The sequence below is a fragment of the Phycodurus eques genome, chromosome 1 (genome assembly GCF_024500275.1).
Source record: "Phycodurus eques isolate BA_2022a chromosome 1, UOR_Pequ_1.1, whole genome shotgun sequence".
Taxonomy (NCBI): Eukaryota; Metazoa; Chordata; class Actinopteri; order Syngnathiformes; family Syngnathidae; genus Phycodurus; species Phycodurus eques.
In genome coordinates, this window is record NC_084525.1 from 43,501,993 (window position 1) to 43,528,954 (window position 26,962).

The window sequence follows — 26,962 nt, forward strand, 5'->3', positions numbered from 1 at the left end:
CTATCAGAGCAAAGTATCGTATCCACTTTCTGTCAAATTGATGGATGGCCGGAAGTGACGTAATGACATCACTGGTAGTTCCCAGGAGTGTTGCCAGAAACCGGAAGTGATATCACTGGATGTGGCATCATCAGTTGCCGGACCCCCACCGGAATTCCCAGGGAAATTATTTACGACCTTAGGGAATAGACAGGTCCCCTAAGGTCCCCCACTGTGGTTCCTCACATCCAGTCACCTGTCCAAACACAGATTGGTAACACACTTGTCTATAGATTTATGCCTTCTGGGAGTGAACAAGTCCCCAAGAGGCCCCCCCTTCAGAAATTCCATAGACCCCTACCACCTGCAGGAGGCCTTTTCCCCCCAAGTGGGCCCCCAAGTGTGCCCCCAAGTGGGCCCTCTCTCTTCCAGTCACAGCCTCACACCTAACCCCTCGCACGTTCTCCGCCATGCCCCAAGGACCCTATCGATATAACATAGACCTGAAGGATTCACTTATGTCAGCAAGATTCATTATATTCCCATGTGAAAATCCCTTGCTCCCACAACATCTGAGGGTGGTCTGTTTACATCAATAAACATATATGTTCTTATAAACAATCATAAATTGTCATATCAACTCCACTAAAGGCATTTCTAGACATGTTCAGTCTTGACCCGTCACAGTGATGTCATCGTCTAGCCATATGTAGGTGACTTCTTCCCATGCCGTGTTGAGCATAGAAAACTGAGTGTTAAAATCCAAAGGGGATTCCTCTCCTTATGTTTACTGGAAGTCATCCTTTAGAAACAACATTACTTTTCAGCCTTGTACTCTCTGTTCTTATAAACCATAGCAAACACATCATCTTAAACTTTCTAGAGGGTCGCCCTCAAAGATATGTCTGCGCATGCTCAGTCTTGAGCTAACACAGCGATGGCATAGTATGTGGGATATTACATTACATTATTTAAACATAACAAATGAATGAAGAGTGAGTTACTTTACTGCTTCAGCATTTAAACCATTCACTTTACTGCAGTAGGATATTACAATATTTAAACATTTATTTTCATGTTCATCAACTAACTCGTGTTGGTGCTTTGGTTAGTTTCAATTATTTTCTACACATTTCACTTCACAGGCCATTATTTTCAGTCCAAAACCATAAATATGCAACATTATACAGTCAGATTCTCTTAACTACTGTAACAGGTTAAATTATATTGTAATACAAAATACTTGATTACTTAAAAATATTTTTGTACTTTTTCTCAAGTCATATTTTGACTTTAGTAACATTCGATCACGGGTTTCTTCAGATCAATTCATTGTTACAATGTGATATTATCAGCAAAATATTGCCATGATATTGTATGGACACGTCGCCTCTTTAGTTCTTCCAGTATGAAGGTAGTATCAAGTTGCTGCTTTCATAGAAGTGTTTAAAAAAACAACAACAACCAAGAAAAAAACATGCAGCAACATGCTGTGATGGTACTTTTCATATAAAACTGGTAAAGATCATATTCTTAAATTTGAAAAATACCCCACTTGGTTGTTAATTCATAGGATATGTACAGTGGTGCACAAAAGTATTGAGTCAGTCACCAATTGTGAAAGTTCTCGCACTTAAAAAGATGAGAGAGGCCTGTAATTAAAATACCAGGGAGGCTGAGAAGTGCGTTCCCCCTGGAGTTGGAACAAACCCTCCGGTCCCCCTTCTTAAAACGGGGGACCACCACCCCAGTCTGCCAATCCAGAGGCACTGTCCACGATGTCCATGCGATGTTGCAGAGGCGTGTCAACCACGACAGCCCTACAACATCCAGAGCCTTGAGGAACCTTGCCACCGAGGAGCTTTTTAACCACCTCAGTGACTGTTGGATTTATCTCACCAAACATTATAATGAATAAACACAAAAGGAATGAAGACGTTGGTCATTTTACTCATGAGGAGGGCGCATGGGAGATTGTTCAGGTTACAGCCTCTCAACACGCTCTAAACAATCTCTCCCGTCGCTCCTGCATTTATTTTAAAATAGGGAGGTTTCTAAGTTTACAAGACATAACGTACTAAGCTACAAGACACAACACACTAAGGGTAGGGTTTCAAGCTGAAAACATGGCACCTGCCACGTCCCGGCCACGTCCTTCTCTCAGATGATTCCTGCTGAGTCATCTTCTTGAAGGCGAGACATCTTTCTTTCTAAACATTGTCCATAATACTAATGCAAGCTAAGCAAATAAATGATAACTTCTACAATATATCTAACAGTGACCTCAACCCCAGAGATAGGAGAGCCCGCCTCAGAGAACCCAGACTCTGCTCCCTCATGGGAAGGCGTGTCGGTGGAATTGAGGAGGTCTTCAAAGTATTCTCCCCACCGGCTCACAATGTCCCGAGTCGAGGTCAGCAGCGCCCCATCCCCGCTATACACAGTGTTGATGGTGCACTGCTTCCCCCCTCCTGAGATCCCGGATGATGAACCAGAAATTCCTCGAAGCCGTCCGGATGTCTTTCAGCTTGACGGCATCCCTCACCGTTGGTGTCCACCAACGGGTTCGGGGACTGCCGCCACGACAGGAACCAACCACCTTACGGCCACAGCTCTGGTCGGCCGCCTCAGCAATGGAAGCGCGGAACATGGTCCACTCGGACTCGATGTCCCCCGCGGAACATGAGCAAAGTTGGTACCAGAGTCCAAGCTGTGCGTGGATGCGAGTCCGACTATATCTAGTCGGAACTTCACGACCTCACACACCAGCTTGGGCTCCTTCCCTGCCAGAAAGGTGACATTCCACGTCCCTGGAGCCAGCTGCTGTAGCCGGGGATCGGATCGCCAAGGTACCCGCCTTCGGCCACTGCCCAGCTCGCACTGCACCCGACCCCTATGGTCCCTCCCACAGGTGGTGAGCCCATGGGAAGTGGGACCCACGTTACCCTTTCGGGCAGTGCCCAGCCGGGCCGCAAGGGTGCAGGCCCGGCCACCAAGCGCTTGCCTTCGAAGGGGGGCTCGCGTCCGGGCAAGAGAAACCTGAAAGCATTTATTGTACTCGTCGTAGGGGTTTTTGAAGCCATGCTTTGTCTGGTCCCTCACCTAGGACCTGTTTGCCATGGGTGACCCTGCCATAAAGCCCCAGACAACTTAGCTCCTAGGATCATTGGGACACACAAACCCCTCCACCACGATAAGGTGACGGCTCAAGGAGGGTAAACCCAGGGGCTGGGTTAATTCCACGCCCAGATAATTAAACCTTTATAAACTGGCATCCAGGAGTTTCGGGGCTTTTTTATTGTTCTGGCTTTGTAACCAGCTGCTATGACATTACGGCTTGTTCAATAAATTGAATTAGCCCAAAAGCCAAGTGTCTCGACGTCATTCGTGCCCAAAGGAAGCCGGTGTTCTCCAGGGGTACAATCGACTCAGAACCATAGGCGAAAAAATCAATTTCACAAGCTAGCGGTAGCACGAAAGGTTGTACGTAAACATGCCGCCGTTCTGTCGAATCATGCTCCAAAGTTCCGGTGTTGGTGAAGTAATTTAATTAAAAATAAAGTAATTTAATTACAGTAAGTTAGCACCCATTATTTATGTCATGTAATGTTGGTTTGACCTGACTGATTAGAATACACGATCTGAATAGAGCAGTGATTTCCAACCTTATGGAGTCAAGGAAAATATTTTACAATTGAAAAATCTCACGGCACACCAACAAACAAAAATGCCACAAAAGGTGGATACATTAATTACTGTATTTACTTCCTCCCATCTAATAGAAGACAATTCATTTGTTCTGTCTGTCACTATGCCTCACTGGCATAAATAGAGGAAAAAAGATTATTTATCCCTCCAACCATCCATTTTCTGAGCCGCTTCTCCTCACTAGGGTCGCGGGCGTGCTGGAGCCTATCCCAGCTGTCATCGGGCAGGGGATGGGGTACACCCTGAACTCGTTGCCAGCCAATCGCAGGGCACATACAAACAAACAACCATTCGCACTCACATTCACACCTTCGGGCAATTTGGAGTCTCCAATTAAGGCATGTTTTTGGGATGTGGGAGGAAACCGGAGCGCCCGGAGAAAACCCACGCAGGCACGGGGAGAACATACAAACTCCACACAGGCAGGACCGGGGATTGAACCCGGGTCCTCAGAACTGTGAGGCTGACGCTCTAACCAGTCGTCCACCGTGCCGCCTACATTATTTATTGTAAATATAATTTTTTGAGCAATTACGTACACAAGTATATAAAGTAAATGAACAGGTCATTTAAATAGACACATTCCTCCATCTTGTGATGGTTTGTTATCGTTTTTTTAAATTCGCTGATCGGTGATTGGCCCCAAAAATCCTGATCGTGTAGAGCCTAGTAGTAACCATACCAAGATTGGAGTTAACAGCATCGGTGGTACCTGCAGCAGTCAGTAGCATGTTAAAAGAGGAGCTGGAACTCAAAATCGATCAGGATTATTTTTGGGCAGACTCAAAAGTAGTTCTCGGCTACATTGCTAATGAAGCCCGTAGGTTTCATGTTTTTGTTGCGAACAGAGTCCAGAAAATTTGAGATACAACCAATCCAGACCAGTGGTGTTACATTGATACTGATAAAAATCCAGCTGATCATGCCTCCAGAGGTCTCAAGGTGTCAGACTTAATAATGTCATGGCCCTGTGTTTCAAATTGTTTTTCTTTGTGTTGCAGTGTCTGGGTGAGCGAAGGTAGCGCACCTGTCATGCATTGTAATCATCAGCCTTTTTAGGGGACACCGTGACAGTGTGTGGGCGTCGGAATATTCACTCGTTTTTGCCCCGTGTTTGCCGCCGTTCTGACTGCTGTCCAATTTTAGGTTCTCTACGGTTTTACCACACGGACCTTTTGTCGTGTCTCCCTGCGTTATCTGTTTTTTGATTCTCTCTGGTTGTGAGTCCCTTTAGCTTCGTATGTCTCGCCATCACATGCTCTGTCATGAATTAACATTTTTCGGACCTCTTAACTGGAGTCTCTTTTGGGATCTGCCCTTACGGCATTGCTGCCCGTGACAGAATATTCCGACCAAAATGGATCCCACAGACTCAGACTCTTTTCGCCAAGAGTCGGCAAGTCAGGGACATTTGGTAGGAAGACACGAGACATTGTTGCACGAGCTCAGGGAGGCAATTACTGTGTTAAAGACCCATCTCAGTACGGTGAGTTCTCGGGTTGATCAGGTGTGTGCACTTGGATCACCTCCGGTTCTGGCAGAAGCACCCGCCACCAACACAATGGCTGCAGTGCCACCCGCCAGGGAAGCTTGTCTCCCAAATCCACCTCGGCGGCTGCGGTCAATTTATTTATCAATGTACCCTAGTATTTGACCAACAACCGGTCACGTATGCCCAGGATAAGACGAAGGTTGCTTTTATAATGAGTCTACTTACGGGTCAGGCGGCATCGTGGGCGATGGCGGTCAGCAGTGCCAACCCAGCGTTACGTTCCTCCTTCCCGGCATTCGAATCTGAACTGAGGCGAGTTTTTGATCACCCAGTCAAGGACAAGGAGGCCGGTAGCAGGTTGTTGGACCATTCCCAGGGGGACTTGTCAGTAGCCGAATACTCCATTTCGTTCCGCATCCTGGCAGCAGAGAGTGGATTCGATGATGTTGCGTTGAGCGGCATTTTTCGTCGGGCACTCTGTCCTGCTGTCAAAGATGAGTTGGCCGCCCGGGACGAGATCACTAATTTGGTAGAGTTGATCGGACTAGCCATTAGACTGGACAATCGACTGAGGGAACGGCAGCACGAGCGGGCGGTTGAACGGCGCATTTTTTTTGGGTCCGCTTCCCCGGGACATTCTTCGTCCGCCAAGGAAGACTCCACTTGTGTTCCCCCATCCACCTCGGCATCAACGATGGAGCAGGGCCTGGCCGTGGAGGAGCCGATGCAACTCGGCGGGGGGCGACTGACGGAGACGGAACGTCGGAGACGCATGAGAGCGGGGGCGTGTCTGTACTGCGGCCGACCAGGACACAAGGTATCCACCTGCATGGCGAGACCTTCACGGGGAAGTGACAATACACGTTCCAACAGAGCGGCCATGTGGTGGTGAGAGCGCCTTCTCCCTCCGGAAAGAACGCCTCAACGTGTGAGTATTTTGATGAGGACATGGTACCCAGTGAATTGAGAACTGGATCGAACAACAAGAGACTTCAATTGCCGGGCGAAGTATTGGGATTTGGCGACAGTGTGAAAGTTTCCGCGTTAATTGACTCTGGAGCTGATGAGTGTTTGATGAGTGGTCTCCTGTGTGATAGAGACTCTAAATTGTCCACTGTACAGACTTAGCAAACCTAGAAAAGTATTTGATTTGGATGGGCGTCTCCTGGCGGTTACAACACATATTATGGCTCGACTGTGTTTAAAGCTTTCGGGTAACCACATTGAATCGCGATGATTTTTTTGTAATGCCCTGTCAATCTGCTCCAGTTGTGCTGGGATTAACGTGGTTAAAACTTTATAATCCAGATATTAATTGGGATCAACTACAGATTGTGAATTGGAGCCTATTTTGTCATTCTCATTGTCTGCCATGTTGACTACTACCCCCCGTGTTCAAGACGAGCACATCGATTTGGATAATGTACCAGCTGAGTACCATGATTTGCAACTAGTGTTCAGTAAGGATTGTGCCCAGTCTTTGCCTCCGCATCGTCCATACGACTGTTCCATAGAGTTGATTCCCGAGGCTCCACTACCATGTGCGAGGCTGTATCAGATTTCCAAGCCAGAGCAAGAGGCATTAAAGAATTATATTTTGACTTCGCTAGCTGCCGGGTTGATTCGTCCCTCGTCGTCGCCAGTTGGTGCCGGATTTTTCTTTATCGATAAAAAGGACGAGACCCTGCGACCGTGTCGATTTCCGGGGTCTCAACGACATCACGATAAAGAATAAGTATCCTCTCCCACTGTTGGACTCGGCGTTTGCCCCTTTGCAGTCTGCAAAGGTGTTCACAAAATTAGATCTGCACAATGCCTATCACCTGGTGAGGATGAAGGAGGGAGATGAGTGCAAGACTGCGTTCTATACTCCATTTGGTCATTTTTAGTATTTAGTCATGCCTTTTGGACTCACGAATGCACCCGCTGTGTTTCAGTGTCTTATTAATGATGTGCTCCGGGACATGATAAATGTATTCTGTTTTGTGTACTTGGACGACATCTTTATCTTTTCCCGTGCTCTACATGAACATCGCCAACATGTCCGCATGGTGTTGCAGCGCTTGATGAAAAACCGTCTTTACATCAAGGCTGAGAAGTGTGAGTTCCATGCGAGTCATTACAGTTTTTGGGGTTCATCATGGAGAAGGGACAGCTTCGGGCCAATCCAGCCAAGATCCAGGCTGTGGTTGATTGGCCAACTCCAACGTCTAGGAAGCAGTTGCAGAGGTTTTTGGGTTTTGCTAATTTTTATAGGCGATTTATACGGGATTACAGCCTTAAAGTGGGACCTCTGACTAGACTTACTTCAATAAAATACCATTTGTATGGACCCCTAAGGCAGATGTGACTTTTGATCATATTAAACAATTGTTTGTGAAGGCTCCTGTGTTAAATCATCCTAATCCTGACCTTCCTTTTGTTGCCGAGGTGGACGCATCTGATTCAGGTGTGGGGTGGTCCTGTCCCAGAGGTCCCCGGTCGACCAGAGGCTGCACCCTTGTGCCTTCTTCTCTAGGCGCCTGAGCTCAGCAGAGGCCAATTACGATGTGGGAAATAGAGTGCTGCTGGCCATTGTCCTGGCGCTGCAGGAGTGGAGACACTGGCTGGAGGGTACTAGGGAACCTTTTCAAGTTTTCACCGACCACAAGAACCTGTCTTTCCTCCGGACTGCTAAGAGACTCAACCCCCGTCAAGCACGTTGGGCCCTGTTCCTTACCCATTTCAATTTCATCATCACTTACCGCCCTGGGTTGAAGAACAGCAAACCTGACGCCTTGTCTAGGCTGCATGGCGGGTCTGCTGTTCAGCCTGTTGTGGAGACCATTCTACCTGGGACCCGGGTGGTGGGAGTGCTTCAGTGGGAGGTTGAGAAGAAGGTGGTGGAGGTAGGGAGGGACGTCCAGGCTCCTGATGGCAAGTTGTTTGTTCCGGTCGTTTTACGTCCAGAGGTGTTGAGGTGGGGACACACTTCTAGAGTCGCTTGCCATCCTGGGGTCAGTCGGACATTTTTCCTCATTTCCCAACGGTTCTGGTGGCAGGGACTACGCAGGGATGTTAATGAATATGTTTCGGCATGCTCAGTGTGTGCCCGTAGCAAGATGTCCCATCGTCCTCCAGCTGGTCTTCTTCCATTCCTTCCCGCCCCTGGTCCCACGTCGCCTTGGACTTCATCACGGGCCTTCCGCTGTCCGGAGGGAACTCGGTCATCCTAAGTGTTGTCGACAGATTCTCCAAGATGGCCCATTTCGTTGCTCTGCCGAAGCTGCCGTCCTCCTTTGAGACTGCTAATCTCCTTGTCGACCATGTCTTCCGAGTTCATGGTATTCCTGCTGATCTGGTGTCTGACAGGGGGCCACAGTTCATCTCTTGGGTCTGGAGGTTGTTCTGCAAAGCACTGGGGGCTTCCTCCAGTCGTTCGTCTGGTTTCCACCCGCAGAGCAACGGCCTGGCTGAGAGGGCGAATCAAGATGTGGAGGCTGCTCTTCGCTGTGTTTGCCATCAGCACCGCTCCTCGTGGTCTTCTCACCTGCCTTGGGTGGAATATGCGCATAACACCATTGTTTGCTCTGCCACTGGACGGTCGCTGTTCATGACTGCATACGGTTATCAGCCGCCGTTGTTCCCTTCTCAGGAGAGGGAGGTGGTCGTCCCGTCTGTACAGGTCCATCTCCAAAGGGCTCATCGGGTGTGTCGGGATGCAAAGGCGGCCTTGTCCCATACTGAGGCTCGCAACCGGCAGTTAGCTGATCCGATCTCAGCTCCTTCCTACCATCCTGGTGAGAAGGTCTGGTTGTCCACGCAAGATTTGCATTTGGCTGGGGGTTGTAAAAAACTGGGTCCTCGGTATATTGGTCCTTTCGAAATTGACTCTGTTGTTAACCCGGTGGCAGTGAAACTTCGGCTAGCCAGTGTACACGGTGGGTGAAATGTTGGATTCCAGAAGAAGGGGCAGGGGTGTGCAGTATTTGGTCGACTGGGAGGGTTACGGCCCTGAGGAGCGTTCCTGGGTTCCCCGCTCTTGGATCTTAGATCCGTCTCTGCTCCGGGCCTTCCACTCTCTCCACCCGCAGAAGCCGGGTGGTCCGCCAGGGGGCATCCTTTGGGGGGGGGGGGGATATTGTCATGACCCTGTGTGTTTCAAATTTTATTTCTTTGTGGTGGGTGAGCGAAGGTGGGCGTTGACATCGGTGACGCACCTGTCATGCATTGTAATCATCAGGCTTTCTAGGGGGCCGTGACAGTGTGTGGGCGTCGGAATATTCACTCGTATTTGCCCCGTGTTTGCCGCCGTTCTAACCACTGTCCAAATTAAGGTTCTCTACGGTTATACCACACGGACCTTTTGTCGCGTCTCCCTGCGTTATCTGTTTTTTGATTCTCTCTGGTTGTGAGTCCCTTTAGCTTCGTATGTCTCGCCATAACATGCTCTGTCATTGAATTAAAATTTTTCTTACCTCTTACCTAGAGTCTCTCTTTTGGGATCTGCCCTTACGGCATTGCCGTCCGTGACAAATAAATTCCAACTGGTTCACTGGACCAAAGTTCCTCTGGGAGAGAGAAATTGTCACGCCAAAAACAAACCCAGACTTATGGTAGGATATCCTGAGGTAAAAACACCGCAAATCAGTGTAATCATGGAGACTTTCTTAGACAGAGTCAAGCAATTCTCTAATGGCATAATGCGTTGAATGTAGTGGCTCGGAACCTACGGTTGGCACAAAAATACAAATCATCACAGTTCATAACAGTTGGGAAAAGAAGAAAGGCTGGTTTGGTGCTTGTGAGATTAGCACAGAAAGATGTTTTCAAAGAAGAGTTGCACGAGTTAAAGCAGGGAAAACTGTCACACAATCGGTTGTACCAGCTTGATCCGGTGCTGCAAGAGGGCGTACTTAGGTTGGGAGGAAGATTAAAAGCAGCTTCTTTACCTCTTGACCTGAAACATTCTGCCATTCTACCAAAAGATGGCGTAGTCACAAGCCTAATTTTGGATTACTGTTATGAGAAAACCCAATATCTAGGCCGAGGTCAAACCCCGAATGAATTGAGAGCAAATGGCTACTGGGTTGTTGGTGGTAGTAAGGTTTTGGCAAATCACATCAGACAATGGGTTTCATGCAGAAGTGGCGACTCTACCAGTGACGAGGGTCAGAGGGAATCTAAGAGATATGGCCTGATATTCACTTGTTTGTCATCAAGAGAGATCCACATAGAAATGCTGGAAGATCTAACATCAGATGCCTTCATTAATGTGCTGAAATGTTTTATAGCTATCCAAGGAGCTGTAAGGGAGATCAGATCTGATCCAGGGACAAATCTTGTAGGGGACAAGAATCAACTCTCAAAAGCTTTAACAGAAGTAGACAAAGACAGAGTTGCTACTTATTTAGCAGAGAATCAGTGTGGCTTTGTTCTGGGAGGTGTATGGGAGCGACAGATTAGGACAGTGAGAAGTGTGATGACTTGGGTCCTGTCCAAGAATTCTGGAAGATTGGATGATGTTTCCTTGAGAAAAATTTTCTATGAAGCCATGTCAATAATAAACAGTCAGCCACTCAATACTACACAGCGGTCATCGAATCGGTCCTGTGTTCTTCCATCACAGTCTGGTTTGGTGCTGCTACAAAAAAGGACAAGCTCCGACTGCAACGGACAATCAAAACTGCTGAAAGGATTGTCGGTAACCCCCTACCCACCATTGAGGACTTGCACGCTGCCAGAACTAAGACAAGGGCGTGCAAAATCCTCTCGGACCGTCTGCACCCCGGTCACCAGCTCTTCCAGCTCCTTCCCTCAGGTAGGCGCTACCGATCAACGCTAACTAGAACTAGTAGACATTCCAACAGCTTCTTCCCTCTTGCGATCAACTTCTTAAACACCTAACCTATAATTCCATTACAACAAGCTGGCAATTTTTTGACTTGAGTTCGTTGTCACATTTCTGTGGGGCCAATTATTTATTACTTGTGCACTCACTGTAGTTGTCTCGCCATGCTGCACTATTTGCATATACTGGCCACTCATGCCAGAGTAGCATCTGCTCCATTTGCACACTGATTGAGGAGTATCTGTAACATTTGCACAACCGACATTGTCCCAGATGATCGCACTACTTGTCACTTTAAACCGCATACACTCCTTGAAGTCTCAGCGCCCTTTGCACAATGGTCATTGCACCGGACTATTGCAATATTAGTCGTTCGAACTGCTCTAAGTGCTAGAGGACTCTGCATCTTTTTGCACAATTGTTTTTTGTCAATGTCTTTATGTCCCCAAAGTGTTCTGTAAATTGACTGTTTGTTGTACTAGAGCGGCTCCAACTACCGGAGACAAATTCCTTGTGTGTTTTGGACATACTTGGCAAATAAAGATGATTCTGATTCTGATTCTGATTCTGATTCTGAAGAGCCACTTACACCAAACCATTTGCTCACCATGAAAACTTTCTGTTCCTCCGCCTCCCCCAGGAAAACTTGTGGCAGAAGACATCTACGCCAAGAAAAGGTGGCGCAGAGTACAGTACTTGTCAGAACAATTCTGGAGTAGGTAGAAGAAAGAATATCTGGCAAACATCACTGTCAGGCAACGGTGGCAATCTCCACAACGTAATGTGAAAATTGTAGATGTTGACATTCTCAAAGAAAAAGCAACTCCCCGCAATGTATGGAGACTGGGAAGAGTGCTCAATGTCCATACAGATGATGTTGGTCTGGTGCGAAAAGCCACCATACAAATGGGAAAAACGGTCAAAAGCTCACTAATCCATCCATTCTTGAGCGTCCTATTCACAAACTTGTTGTGTTAATGGAAAATAACATAGATGTGTTGAGATTTCCAAACAGCATTAGTTTCAGAGTTCTTCCTACCAGTTATTGAGTATTGTTTTAGAAATTACTAGATTTATTCAAAATGAGACGTGACCATAAATCATAGTAATTTGGTGGGAGTGTAACTGTCAGAAAGACAGATTTCATTGTATATGTAAATTTATGTTTCACGTTTCAAAATACAAAATAGATTTGATTTCATATATACGACAATAAATAAGACAAACAAGTTTGTTATAAATAACTTGTGAAATGTGCCATACAAAATGGTTTTGTTGTATAAAACCTTTGTGAAAACATTTTATTGTGATAGTGTACGGTCACATGACCCTGGTCTAGTTTGAGGCAGTGTGGAATTGTGGGTAAGAAGCGGGAAGACATTAAGGACAGATGTGGAAGCAGGAATGCATGGTATATACGGACAGAGACATTTACAGTGTTCAGGAGGTGCACACTGTAATTGTACCTTTGCTTATTTGTGTTTCATGCTTAATTGTTTACAATATGCTTTGGGCATATAATGGACATTTCATGTGTATTTAATTTATTGTCCAGTGTTTTAGCATTTGCCTCATTTGGACTTCTGTTTTACCCGTAGTTTTCACAGTGTCGCGTGATTTTGTGATGTCATCGGTGGAGAAGGCGAAATAAATGAAACTCTGGACATCAGTACGAATCGTGGCCTTATTGCAGGACCAGTGTTGCTACACTCTCTCTCTTTGCAAAGATATTATTAAAACTACAAAAGACAAGATTCTTTCCTGATTTAATTTCCAAAACAACTTTCACAAAACATTTGGCCAAGATGGCACTATTTGTCTCTCAAACTCCACACACATACATAAACACACCAGCACACCAGTAATCACCAGACCTCACAGTCACTCACACCAAGTCGTTTTCGTCCGTAGGTTGAACACACGTCTTGTCAGTCATATAATCTTGTCTTCTGTCTCAAACATCATTAAAGCTTCTCATGTCATTTTAATTTCTGTAAACCACTTGGTGTTATATTTTTATTTAAAAGGTGCTGTATAAATAAATTTGCTCTGCTCACATTGTTTCAAGCAAAACTGTTAACCCTTTGAGTGCAAATAAATTGTTGTGAATTGCGCATTTTCACAAAACCGATATTCTCACCCCTCACAGTAATTAGTTAACATATTGCTTTTCACATTTGTGTTCATCATGTATTTATATCAATGGAATTAACCATGAGTTTAACCAGGATTTTGATTTATCTAATACCCCCCAAAAAATAAACCTTGGTTTATTTAAAATTTTCAATGATCAATTAATGCATTTTCATTCTTTTTCCCAAACCAAATGTCCACTAGCGAGATAGTTTCTCAAAACTAAATAACAAATAACCGTCCTACATTTTAGGTGATTCCTCAATTACCTTCCCTGAGGCCCCAGGCCAAGGTCACCATCCCCGGTCTCCTGTAGATTTGTTCCAGCAGTTTCAAACTGCTACACCTTAGGTCCCAGACCAAACATCTACGCGGGGAATAGATCCTCAGACAATTACAAGTAATGACTACATTTCAGGTAGTTCAATATTGTTGTGATGGGAGGACATCTTTTTAATTCAAAGGGATCTATCAATTATACTGCATAGTTGCATACATTAACTACTTAAGTGTGTAAATGAATATCTGGTGGTGACTGTAAATTAAATAACTAGCCTAAGCGAAGCAATGTTATCAGTGCCAAGCACGTCTTCATTGCAAACAACAACAAAAATAAACAGCGAATGTTGATGCAGTGCATGTTTGTATATCACCAGTTAAGCGTCGCACTGTCTCTGTCAGCCAGAGGTCCAATGAACTGGGTCCCCCACCATCGATTTCAACCATAAGCGCAAAAGTCTTTTTTTTCTTCTTCTTCAGACAGTCTATTATCCAGTGTCCATCCAATGTGCCATCTTTCCACAATGGAAGCATCTTCTACCCCCTCCCTTGTTCAGTGTCTGGCCTCAACCTCCTCAAATCTGGTTCAGTGATGCTTTACTGTCCATGACGCTGTCATTGAGTCCATTCTACAAGGCCAGGCGGTGTTGGAGTGAGGTGGCTGCTCTTGTGGGATACTGCAGCCCTCTCTGTAAGGAGAATAGGGGACTGCAGAAGTGATGTGTGTGAAAGGGCCATGGTGTGGGTCGCAGGAGGCCGTTGTGGTGTTGGTCTTCTTCCAGTTTGCATTCTCCTTGATCTTTGTCATGGGGCGATGGATTTGTGGAGGCCATTGTGAAATCCAGCTCGCGATCGCAACCTCACATCCTCCCCTAGGCCAACTCGGGCAGATTAGACCACAGGCGATACACAGTTATCAGTCACATGCCCTACATGTAGTTTTTCTCTGAAAACTTCTATCCCTGTTCGCATCTAAATCTAACAGTCAACCACCTTTCCACACATGTTACATTTTCTTCAATTTCTTCTAAACCCTTGTGAGTGAGGAGAAGCGGCTCAGAAAATGGATGGATGGATGTTTCATTTTAGTGCTTTACATCGATTTTCTTTCTCAATCCAATAATTTCTATGATTTCATCATTAAAATAGCTGAATTTTCATATTTCCTGTTCAAATGCATCGGAAGCACAGCTACGAGTCACGTTGAGTCATCGCTCCCATGATGCTTCAAGAGACTACGCACACATCCATTCAGGCAGGCTGTGATTGGTCCGTGGGTTCACACAAGAGACATTGGTGTTTCCTCATTACATCGCCAATAATATATGTTTTATCACACATGTACTGCACTTACTGACGTTTAACAGACTGTCTAATATATTTAATGAAATTATGTGACATCTAGTCTTTCTTATCGACCAGAAAAGCCACTAAAAGTGCACAGTGGAGTCTGGTATGTACGGTGCCACAACCAGCATGTGGCAGTGCTGAGTTGAGGTTCATCGAACTTCAGACGTCACGTGACTGACACGTGGTCAGTGCCTCAACAATCATTAACCTCACCGCCCGTCACTGTAATAAATGTATATAGGTACATATAGATATCACCCGTCTGTGCCTCCAATGCGATTATTAAAGCGTTTTGTTTAATAATAATAATAAAAAATAATAAATAATATTAAACTTATATAGCGCTTCTCAGGACACTCAAAGATGCTTTACATTAATCAGATGACAATAACAATAAGGTTGGTGAGCAGTAAGCTTGGGTGTTGGTGTCAATGACAATGGCCACTGCGGTGGAATGCAGGCACAGCCTGTGGATGTGTTCGAGAGCATGCTGAGCGAGAGATGGGTAACTGATCATTTTGTTGTTGTTTTTTTAAATCTCCCCACCTTCCCTAGTTTACAATACGAGACAACAACAACGCATAGTCCTTCCGTGAACGTGTTGAGGGAACGTGAACTTCAAGGGCTTAATCATTAACTGCATGAGCACTTGAACGATTCTGTGAAAAAGAGATGAATGAGTCGGTGAACAAATATTTTCAACAAATCTTTTGAACGAACTGATTCTAGTGATTCAGTACAGCCGTACTGGATAGGAAAGGATTAGTGATCACTCTACTTTGCCGCATCCAATATGGCGGTGACGTTGGCGTACAATGTTGTACTCAATGTGGGGTCAAAGATGCTATCTGTGTGGAGAAGAATTTCCTGGAAGTGTGTGTGTGGTGTGTGTGTGTGTGTGTGTGTGTATGTGTGTGTGTGTGTGGGTGGGTGTGTGTGTGTGTGTGTGTGGTTGTGTGGGCGCGTTTGTCATTGCCCCGCCCCTTTCTCTTTTCACTGGGAGTTGAATCAGCTCACTCACGGTGGCGGCACGCAGAGTCCAGCTGGGACGACTGACAAACTGACTCGAACCACTCCTGAGACCTCAGGAGGTGTGCGGGTGCGACGACATCTTACGTCACGTGGGCCCACGAGCACTCGCTGCATCTGTCACGGGACGGCAGGGAGCGAGAGTTTCTTCAACAGGCAAGTTAAAAAAAAAAAAAAAGACGCCCTCCCTAAGTCTCAACTTCAAGTGGATAAAACTGATACTAAGAAGAACGAAACAACGCGTACACGTTGGGAAGTTTTATCCGCAGCGGCCTATGAGGAAACGAGAGAAAACCGGATCCGGAAAACTGTCAAACTGTCAAACAAACTGACGGTAAGCGAAAATATACTTGCATGGTTTGTGCGCATAATTAATCTGGGTCAGTATGGTGATTAATCAATTAATTGGTTATTAATCGTGTTTATTTATTTTTTTAGCTTACTAATACGTAATGTGTACTTTCGGTTTGTCGTACGTGAGCCAGGGCTGCCCACTAGGAGCATCTTCAAGAGAGGCGTTAAGTGTGGCTGTTGGTGATGATATTGATATTGCATATAGTGTTTCCGATTCCTTAGATAAGTCTCGATGAGAAATGAAAATTGTTTTCCAAGTTAGTCCCTCATCCCCATACATGGGTATCACCCCGTGTCGCTCTCAGCACTCCAAGGCTTCTAGTTAACACGCCAATACATGCCATACCATGTTCAGCAGTTGAATATGTTCAAAGAAAAAGACCTCCCCCAAAAAGCAGTTGAATATGTTTAGAGAAAAAGAAGACTTCCCAAAAAGAGCAAACAATTTGAACCAAATCTTTGAAGAGAATTATACTTTAAAAGTCATGCAAAACCTCAAATTCAAACCACCATCACACATGAGCAAATCTTGTGAGACAACAGCTCAGTGAGCATCTAAGGCTGGATTTACACTGTAGGTCAAGTGCCCAATTCCCATTCAATGCCTGTCGGATTTCTTTGACTGTGTATTTATATGCACTATACATTATAAGTGATACATATCCCATGTATGACTTTTCACTACATTCATGGCACACACAAAACAACTTGTATGCAGACCCCCAAATTGGAAGTAAATAACTACTAGCATCAACATGTGGCAGTGACAAGATGGATTGAGAAATAATACATAATACAGAATTAATACAAATATTAAACATTATGTGGCGTTTAGTTGGCTGGGGCTGACTCATTGATTTAAATAAGAGTAACTTGGGCATTACAACACTGGGGACTGGTCGCTGTTTGCAATTATACTGCTTATTTAATGTTGGACTCTTTATTATGTAGCATATTTATATAATATTTAATTGTATGTGCTTTTGCTGTAGTTTAGATTTACTGCAGCTGTTTAAAAAATATTTATGTTCTTTGGGCGGATGCAAGCATGTACATTTCAGCAATCGGTATAGTTGGTCAAACTGGTTTTGGCGGCTACAGCTCATCTCTGTGTTTACACTGCACTCGCTTTGGCAGATATCTTCTGATACTTAATGTATTTTTACCCTCATTTGAAAGAGGCCTGATTCCAATCTGAAGATTGCCGATTCCATGCATTCTTTTTTCTCTTTTCGCTGCCATAACGCCTATCACAATTGAAAGTTTCAGAGCAAAAAAATAGGAATTTTGTCACCTGAACCATGCAGTGGAAATACTGGCTAAATGATTATCTCCACAAGTGTATGATGTTTTTCTTTGGCTTTCTTGTGACATTCACCACAGAAGGGTGATAACTTTTGAACAAGAAACAGTAATTAATGTGACATAGGAAGGGGCCTAGGTCAATTCATTAATCTTACCAAAGGGGGGCTTACTTAATTTGCTTGTATCTTAAAGTGCAGTGACTAATTACTTGTAATGAAGTCTGTGCAGATTCTCAGTCATCCAGGTCATGGTAATCTGCAAAGGTTGAAACTAAACTTTACACGATCAGGATTTTTGTAGCCGATCAACGAGTTTAAAAAAAACGATAACCGATCACTGATCCGATCACAAGATCGAACAATGTGTCTATTTAAATGACTTGGTCATTTACTGGATATACTTGTGGACTGTATATGAATATCTTCCACATTATTCATTCTCTAGTCCAGTGATTCCCAACCAGTGTGCTGTGGCACATTAGTCTGCCATGAGCAATCTTCAGGTGTGCCGTGGGAAATTATCAAAGTTTACTTAACTGCTTAAAAAAATATTCATTTACAAGAAATAATGTATCTTTATTCCTCGATTTATGCCAGTGAGGCATAGTGACAGACCGAACAAATAAATGCTCTTCTATTAGATGGCAGGAAGTACATACAATAATTACTGTTTCTACTTTTTGTGACATTTTTGTTTGTTGGTGTGCCGTGAGATTTTCCACTTGTAAAATATGTGCCTTCGCGGCATAAAAGTTGGAAATCACTGCTCTTGTCAGATTCTAATCAGTCAGGTCAAACCAACATTACAACATGACAGAAATAATGGATACACTGTCGTTGAATTACTTTATTGTAATTAAATTACTTCACACACACCGAAACTTTAGAGCATGATTCGACTTAACGCCGGTACAACCGGTAGTGCTAGCACTATCTTGCTAGGCTACATAACGTTTTGTTGCCTGCTTGCGAGCCAAATCGTATAAAAAGTATGTGAACATACCTCAAGCAAGCCTTAAATGAACATAATGTCCCGAGCACCGGTGACCACCAGGACACGTTTTTCCCCATTTTTTTCTTATAATACACACGACGTGATCCATTGTTGTTATCGTCGCCATGGTAAATGTTTGCGTTTGAGTTGACAAGATAAAGCCGAGTGATCGTAAAAGATGGGATGCAGTGGTATCGGAATACAAGATTTTATTGCGGTAGTCTGACATAGTGCAATCGTGAAAGACCAAATTGGTCTTGTAATCTGATGCAGGCATTGCCTTTTGTCCAGGTTATTAAAGCCGATAAGCATAAAATGCTAATTATCGGCCGATACGATCAGTCCGATCAGATCGGTGTAAAGTCTAGTTGAAACAAGACAACTGTACTTTTCTTGTTTGTTGAAGATGTTTCACCTTTAATGCAAAAGGCTAGTGCAGTTCTAAATTTTAGGTGTGTAGCCTCCCTATTTATGTCTCCGTGGGTGTGTCCCCTATGGGTGGTCAACAATAGGGTTCTATTGTTGTTGTTGCTGCCCATTGTGGTTAGTGAAACAACCACCCTGAATTCATTCACTCATCTTTTTGCACAACAGCTCAGTAGGGCCAGTCTTCCTGTTGATAAATTACTTGCATTGAAATGAGAAGAGAAACTTGATGATTGTTTCTTGTTCCCTCTCCGTTATGTGTCTGTCAGGGATCTGTCAGGGGGAGCAGTTTTACTTTTTGTTGTTTTTGTTCAAGGCTGAACTTGGTAGGAATAAACAGGCATTCAGTAGTTGCAGCCACAATGCACGAGGTGGGGGGATGGAGTTTGTCATTTCCTGTCAGTAAGAGCTCACTGATGGGCTTCCTCCCAGCTACTTAGCAGTTAAAACTCCCTTAGAGCACTTCATCACGGCTCCTCACGCTTAATGCAAACACAGTTAAATTCTGTCCTTTCACTATACACCATTATGACAGTCAACATATCATTGCATTTTGTTTAGTCCGCCTGATTTTCTTTGCTTTTTGCACCAAGTACCACCTAAAAAAAATGTGTTTAGCTCTCCAAGAACCAGTATCATGACTAACATTAAAATACTAAAAAAGTATATGTAATTATTGTAAGGCAATGTAACATTATGCACAGTTTGAACTAGACTTTACACCGATTTTATCGGCCTTATCTGTATCGATAATTAGCATTTTATGCTGATCGGCTTTGTCATAATTTGCCAATCCGGTCAATGACGTCCTCCATCAATTACGTCCTCCATCATGTGATCGGATCGGTGATCGGTTATCGTTTTTTTTAAACTCTGTGATCGGCCCCAAAAATCCTGATCGTGTAAAGCCTAGTTTGAACATTAACATTGCGCTGAAATATAAGATTAAAAAAAAAAAAAAGCCCTTAAATAATGATTACTTAAAACACAAGTTACGATAAATAAAACAAATTACATAAATAGTTTTTGAAAACAAAGTTCGAAAAGATTAAATGGAACTGCATTGTACTTAAAAGTTAAATAATCCAGCCCTATGCGGGGCACAAGCCAGTGCAAACTTTAGGCCGGTCCCAAGCCCGGATAAATGCAGAGGGTTGCGTCAGGAAGGGCATCCGGCTTAAACCTTCGCCAAACAAATATGAGCGTTCATCCAAAGAATTCCATCCCGGATCGGTCGTGGCCCGGGTTAACAATGTCCGCCACCGGCATCGTCAACCTGCAGGGCGCCGGTGGAAATTCATCTACTGTGGGTCGAAGAAGAAGAGGTGGAAAGCGGGTTCTTCGGCAGAAAGAGAAGAGGAAAGCACAGAGCCACTGAATATGGGGACTTTGAATGTTGGGACTATGACGGGAAAATCTCAGGAGTTGGTTGACACTTGAGTCACCACTACGTGGTGACTACGTGGTGACTCAAGAGACGATCAGCAGACTGATGAAAATACTGAACCCGCACGGTGTGCAAATAAGGCGCCGGAATCGGCTTCACCGGCGTATGTACCACAATCCCGGCCCAAACCTTTTGGTGGCATGTAGACTCTTATGACAAACTCAAACCATATGGGATCTGTATCAATGGTGCAATAGATGGTTTTTCACGAATGGTGATATGGCTACATGCTTACTCGACAAACCGTGATCTGAAGATAATTGCTGGATACTTTATTAATGAGGTGTCATCAAGGAATGGGACTTCTGCCCGAATTCGTTCGGACCTTTGCACCGAGAACTGCTTTATTGAGCAATTGCAGATATTCTTGAGGCACGACCATCTGGACAACGTTTCGCACAGATGTTATCTGTATGGATCGAGCAATCACCACCAAAGAATAGAGAACTGGTGGGGCTTTTTAAGGATGCACAGTTTTGGATGACCCTGTTCCAAGATTTAAAAGACTCAGACTTTTTTTCTGGTGACTTCCTGGACAAAAGTATCATTCAGTTCACATGTCTTGAAATAATAGAGGTAAGAACTGCAACCCCCCTCCTGCCAATTTTCTACCTACTTCCATATTGTACTTCACAAAAAGAAGTAGAATACCACCCTGTGGGTTAGTTTTGGTGTGGTACTAATACTTAGAAATGAGTCTCAAGAGCTCACTCTTTGTATGCTATATTCAAAACCTTAATCAGACAGTATTGTCAGCATAAAATATTAGAATTAGTTAAATGAAAATTGTAAAATGAAATAAAATGTTTATGTCTGAATCTTGATGTTTTAATTAATACAGTTAAGACTACTATTGCGCAGATGTTTAAATAGGAGCTGATTTGTACTACACATTGGCTAGTTAAGTGCAACATATGTACTGCAGTTGGTATATAAAATGTGCAAGCTGATTTTATCACTATTTTTCTTTAGCGAGAACTGCAGGAAGTTGTTCACCTCTGGAACCCTCACAGAATTCGCCCATGCAGAAATGCTGCATCTCCAGGTGGGCGCCCAGTGATGATGTACACCCTACCCGAAGTTTTTGGAGCCAGAGTGTACTTGAAAGAGGTATCTCGAGAAAAGATAGAGATCTGCAGAGGAGAATGCCTTCAGAGAGGACCGTACCCCTGTGATGATAGTGTTTGACATTTGTTGTCTCGCCATGGCAGAAAACAGTCTTCATCCACCCACCTTTCCAGAGGAAGCCATCGAGCTTTACATGTTCTTACATGCTTACATACGAGCGCAGATTTCATGAACACTACAGGATCAAATGACAGGATCATGTAACCCTCCAAAAATGGAGGGTTATATGACCTTACGGACCATGAATTTAACTGTAAAGGGTATTAAAACAGTAAATTAAATTACTGTGAATTTGCTCCAAATGGACATCTCCACGTTGTGCCTCATATATCTTCTTTCTATTCCAGAAAAGCAAACGTCCAATGTATGCATGAAAAAACATGGGGAATCTTGGGTGCATTGTGTTCATCATTTATAAATAAAGGTTTCTAATACATTGTGTCTATAATGGTGTGTATGCTTAATGTCAAATGTAGCTCTTACACAATATCTGCTGATACTGAGCAGTGAAACCTTTTTCTTTTTTGATACTTAGTTTTTGTTTATTATAGCACTAAGGAAGGATACCTTCCTGATTTTTTATTTTTATCTTTTTTTTCTGGGGGGGGTGGGGGGGGGGTTCTCTTGTGAATTGGCTGTGTGTGTAATCTGCAGCAAAACAGTGAGACGTAACAAAATTTGGTGAATATTAGTATTTGCTTATCATGTCATCTCTCAAACATAAACTGATCAGATCAACTACTGTATTTTTAGGTATTTGAATGCCATGTCACTCTACATTTATGTTAAAATGCAGTTGTCATTAAACTTTCAGCAAATGAAGCACACTTATGAATATATTTTAATATAGCAAGTTCTTTACTTGAGTTTGCACATATTTAATACCCGTAACATTTAACAATGCAAGCATGGAAAATAAACATGTCCAATTTAAAGATTGCAGGTTGAAACATATCATGTCTCACAGAGCAGGACTCTTGAACTACATGACTAAACAGGTAACACATAATCTGTTTGCAAAACAAACATAAAATCCCAAACCACCTTGTACCAGACTCACAAACACTGTCGTATTAACATTTGACATGAGGTGTAGAGATTCAAATTCTATTATAATTTAACAGCAAATATACAATGGTGTTTCTAACGTACAAACATTCCCATCCATCCTAGACTGATAACAAAAGTGAATTGTTGATAGGGTAGAAAGAACATTTTCAATCAATCTGTGCTTGTGTGAATTATTGTTTCTTGCATTACTTACACAGACCCTAAGCTTTTATGCTATGGCCCACATTCACAATCTAAACAATCATAGCTGGCTGAATGGGGAACAGAAAAATGTGTATGTGAACATCAGTCACTTACTCTTATGCTATGTCCATTGCATGAGTGTTGCTGGACAATATTGCCTCCATTTCAGCTCGAAGCTCAGGATAGCTACTGTAAATTGATGGCAGCTCCACTGTTGGGCCAAAAGTATGGGCAATTGGCCGCCGTGCTAGCCCTTCCAAAGAGGTGAAAGTGATTTGAATTTCTTTTACACAGATAACATCCGACCCAGTCAGAAATCTCATCAGCTTCCGGAGACTTATTTGATCCAATGTACTTATGTACTTATGTAAAAATCGCAAACTTTGGTTCTCTGCTGAAGTTGCTGGAAAAGCTGTCATCATTTTAATCACCTTTCGTGTTGTCGGTTTAATGTCCTCATACAGCTTCTTCATATCCTCTACATTGGGGACAAACTTCCTGAGTGTTGGTCCTGCAACCTCTGCAATATTATCCAATGCATATTTTGGATGCTGGATGATTTGCTTGTGGGCAACCTGGATAAGCACAGCTCTCAAGTTATCTAGGAATTCAGTCCAGAAGGCAGCGTATACATCCCTAGACACACCATCAGCATCTGCCCCCATTTCATCAATAAAGCTTTATTTCACAGAGTTTGTCATCACTGCTTCATCCTTGAATTGGGTAATAAGTTCATCGAAGAGAGTTACTCGGTGAAGTTTCACATTCACATGTAAAAGTGCAAAGACAGGACTTGGTGGTCTACCAAAAGCTGTCTCAGCATCATTAGGAGTTGAGGTGTAAGTGGGGATGTTTAGTTGTTCATCTTCTATTGCAAGGTTTGGATCATGAATGAGTGTATCATCAAGATCAGTTGTTTTGCTTGAGATAGGATCTCAGTTTTAGTGGCATTCTTGTTAATATCCAGAACTCTGGTTCCTCCACCGCTGCGTTTTCTGACTTGTTTGTTGTCATGTATCCACCCTAATTCTATTTTTCTGGTTGTCTTCCAGGCTTGCTGATTATTTTTTAGGTACACATTTGTTGGTTTCACTGTATTCTCTCTTTCCCTTAAAACCATGATCACAGGCTTTGTTACCCATTGTGCCCATTTTCTTACTAAGTTTTTGGAATAAGGAAAGTCTTTTTGTATCATCTCCACCTCTTCTCTGTTTTTCCACTGAGAAACGCCTTGTTGCAATCCTATCACCATAGGCTGGAATGTAAGAGGCCAAAGCAGCATAATCTATTTCTCCAATTATCGAGTTGTCAATCTACATTTAAAAAAAAAAGAAAAAAAAAAAGAAAACATTAGACATGATGAAACAAACTATTATCTCCAAGACTATTTACTTCATAGTTTAATTCTCGGACAACAAATTACAAATGCCTAATGCAGATGATAACACAATGGACAGTGTAAGACAAAAACAGATTTGGAAGCTGGCAATAATGTGAGTGCGCTTCTATAACATCAGACATTTAAGTTTACAGCTAAGTTTCTAATAGAGAATGCTCAGACCATATCTTAGAGAACCTGATGACCCTCCATGTGAAACATCTTGTTCACTCCAGATAAAGAGTCAAGTCTACAACAGTTTGCAGAGGTTCACCTTTTTTTGCAAGTTTAAAAAAAGGATTTTGCAAATATAAGTCACAGGTATTTGGAACTGAAAAATACAGTATAGTATTTCAGTTTTAAGATAAATCAACTACTGAAGAGCTAGGAATTATTACAACTCCTTTTTTTAGATGAGCATAACAATTCTCAAACTTCTACTTAGTCCCCACCGCCACAATGTCTTCTGTATTTTTTCATTTTAAAATTCACGCTGCGGGCCCAATTGTAGCCCCCCAGCGGTCAGGTTTTGGCCTGCGGGCTGAATGTTTGACACCCCTGGTCTAAAATGTATTGGTAAAAGTATAATCATAAATTAATTTGAATGTAAAATATAGTTGAGAAAATAATTTAAAAATTAATATATACCAGCAGGAACAAATTTCCTATGACTTACATGATCTTGTTTAATTTTCTGAATACTCTCCTCATGAACACCTCTGTTGCGTAGAAATTCCCACAGACCATCATCATCTTGTGGGAGGCCAGGGGTTGAGGATGTAGCCATTGCAATGCTGGCAATGAAAAAATGTAGGAAAACCCTATATGTGTAATCATTGGAAACTCAACCTGTCATCAAGCATTTTAATGTGCTTACTCAAATCACCACCAAAACTGATTTGTGTTGTGTCCTTGTGTAATGAAAGCCTTGATTGGTTATTCAAAAATAATAACATTACGGCACTCTAATAGTGCAAAAGACTAAACTCAGCAGCTCAATGTGGGCTTTTATCAGTTTTGTTGTTGTTGTTAACAGTATTTCAATAGTCTACTGGCAACGTTCCGTGTTGTTTACATGCTTACGTGCCCCATGTTAAACAATTAACACTGTTACTATGCCTCTGTAGTGTATCTATACTAACGTTACAACGAATGTCTCGTTCTACTTACGAAAGCGTAATGTTATTGTATACTAACGTTATGATGAAAAGCACGTTGTCAAGTCAAGGACGAGCAATGAACAGCATCAGCTAAACATATAGTAACTGTTACCTTACTGAAATCATGCCGAGGAGACGTTCGACTTCATCTATTACTTACTTGCTACATAAAACCATATAGTAAATATTGGCTTACATTAGAATAATAATATGCAGTCTAAAACTAAACTATTTACAGTATTATACAATGTGTGTTACTCATTATGTAACTTACCTTAATTGAAGCGGTAATGTAAACGCGTATGGGCAGGTTGAAGGTGTGCGAGCAGTAATCCGCCATTAGTGAGTCCGCAAAGAGTCACTTGCAGTTCGCAGGTTCTCGTGTGAGTTCGATGTGTCCCGATAAATCAGAATTTTTTTTGTCAGAAAAACAGGTGGAAAAAAATTTGTCCGAAAAACAGAAAAAAAAAAATAGTCAGAAAAACAGGTGGAAAAAAATAGCCCGAAAAACAGAAACAAAAATAGTCGAAAAAACAGGTGGAAAGAAAATTTGTCTGAAAAACGGAAAGAAAATTGTCAGAAAAACAGAAAAAAAAAAAATAGTCAGAAAAACAGGTGGAAAAAAATAGTCAGAAAAACAGAAACAAAAATAGTCGAAAAAACAGGTGGAAAGAAAATTTGTCTGAAAAACGGAAAAAAATTGTCAGAAAAACAGAAAAAAATAGTCAGAAAAACAAAGCCCTCAAAAAAATTACTCAGAAAAACAGGAATTTTTTTTTTTTTAAAATCCAAGTGAAATCAATACGCTTCCGTACCATACAATGGACAATTTGTGGTTGTACATTACTGGTTGACCTTCACTTCTGGCTCCCTCCGGTGGACATTTAGAGTAGCATATCTGGCACCGTCTGGTGGACATTTGTAGTAACACATTTCTAGTCAATTGTACTAATACATTTTTGACCATGTATCCAGTAAACAATTTAATTATATTATTTTGTAATATCAATCATACATTTTATTTATTGCATTATGCCCTTTTTAAGCATATTTGTGACACCAATCTGATGCAATAATTGTTACATTGTGTCACCACTCAACACGATGTAACTCGTCATATGCTCATCATCCCACATTATGACAGCCAACCATAGTTAGCATCTGTTGCACATTGCTACCTACATAAACACTTTTGTGATCTATAAGAACTGTATTGAAGCATCTTGGAGGCATTTGTTGTGTAATCAATACAAAATTGAGCTGACGAAAGCCGTGTATTGGTCGACTGGTTAGAGCGTCTGCCTCACAGTTCTGAGGACTGGGGTTAAATCCTTGGCCCCACCTGTGTGGAGTTTGCATGTTCTTCCCGTGCCTGCGTGGGTTTTATCCGGGAACTCCGGATTCCTCCCACATCCCAAAAACATGCATGGTAGGTTAATTGAAGTCTCTAAATTGCCCCTAGGTTTTAATGTGAGTGTGAATGGTTGTTTGTTTGTATGTGCCCTGAGATTGGCTGGCAACCAGTTCCGGGGATTACCCCGCCTTCTGCCCGATGATAGGTGGGATAGGCTCCAGCACTCCCGCGACCCTTGTGAAGATAAGCGGCTCAGAAAATGGATGGATGGATGGATGGAAAGCTGTGTATATACTGTATGCGGAAATCAATCTGCAAAGCACTTCCTTGTGGGAAGATCAACGTGGTTGACATGGAAATGTA

The 26,962-nt window shown here is 42.9% G+C and overlaps 1 protein-coding gene across 4 annotated transcripts in view; it reads left to right on the forward strand.

The window, feature by feature from the left end:
* The first annotated feature begins 15,735 nt into the window (after positions 1–15,735).
* stat6 (signal transducer and activator of transcription 6, interleukin-4 induced) overlaps positions 15,736–26,962 on the forward strand; it is a 97,007-nt gene continuing 85,780 nt past the window's right edge. For 2 of the 4 annotated variants that reach the window (XM_061693538.1, XM_061693519.1), the window contains exon 1: positions 15,737–16,134. The gene's annotated coding sequence lies outside the window, so the exon portion shown is untranslated. Of the gene's footprint in view, positions 16,135–26,962 lie in introns of all 4 variants that reach the window. The other 2 variants (XM_061693529.1, XM_061693510.1) reach the window with 2 other exon arrangements.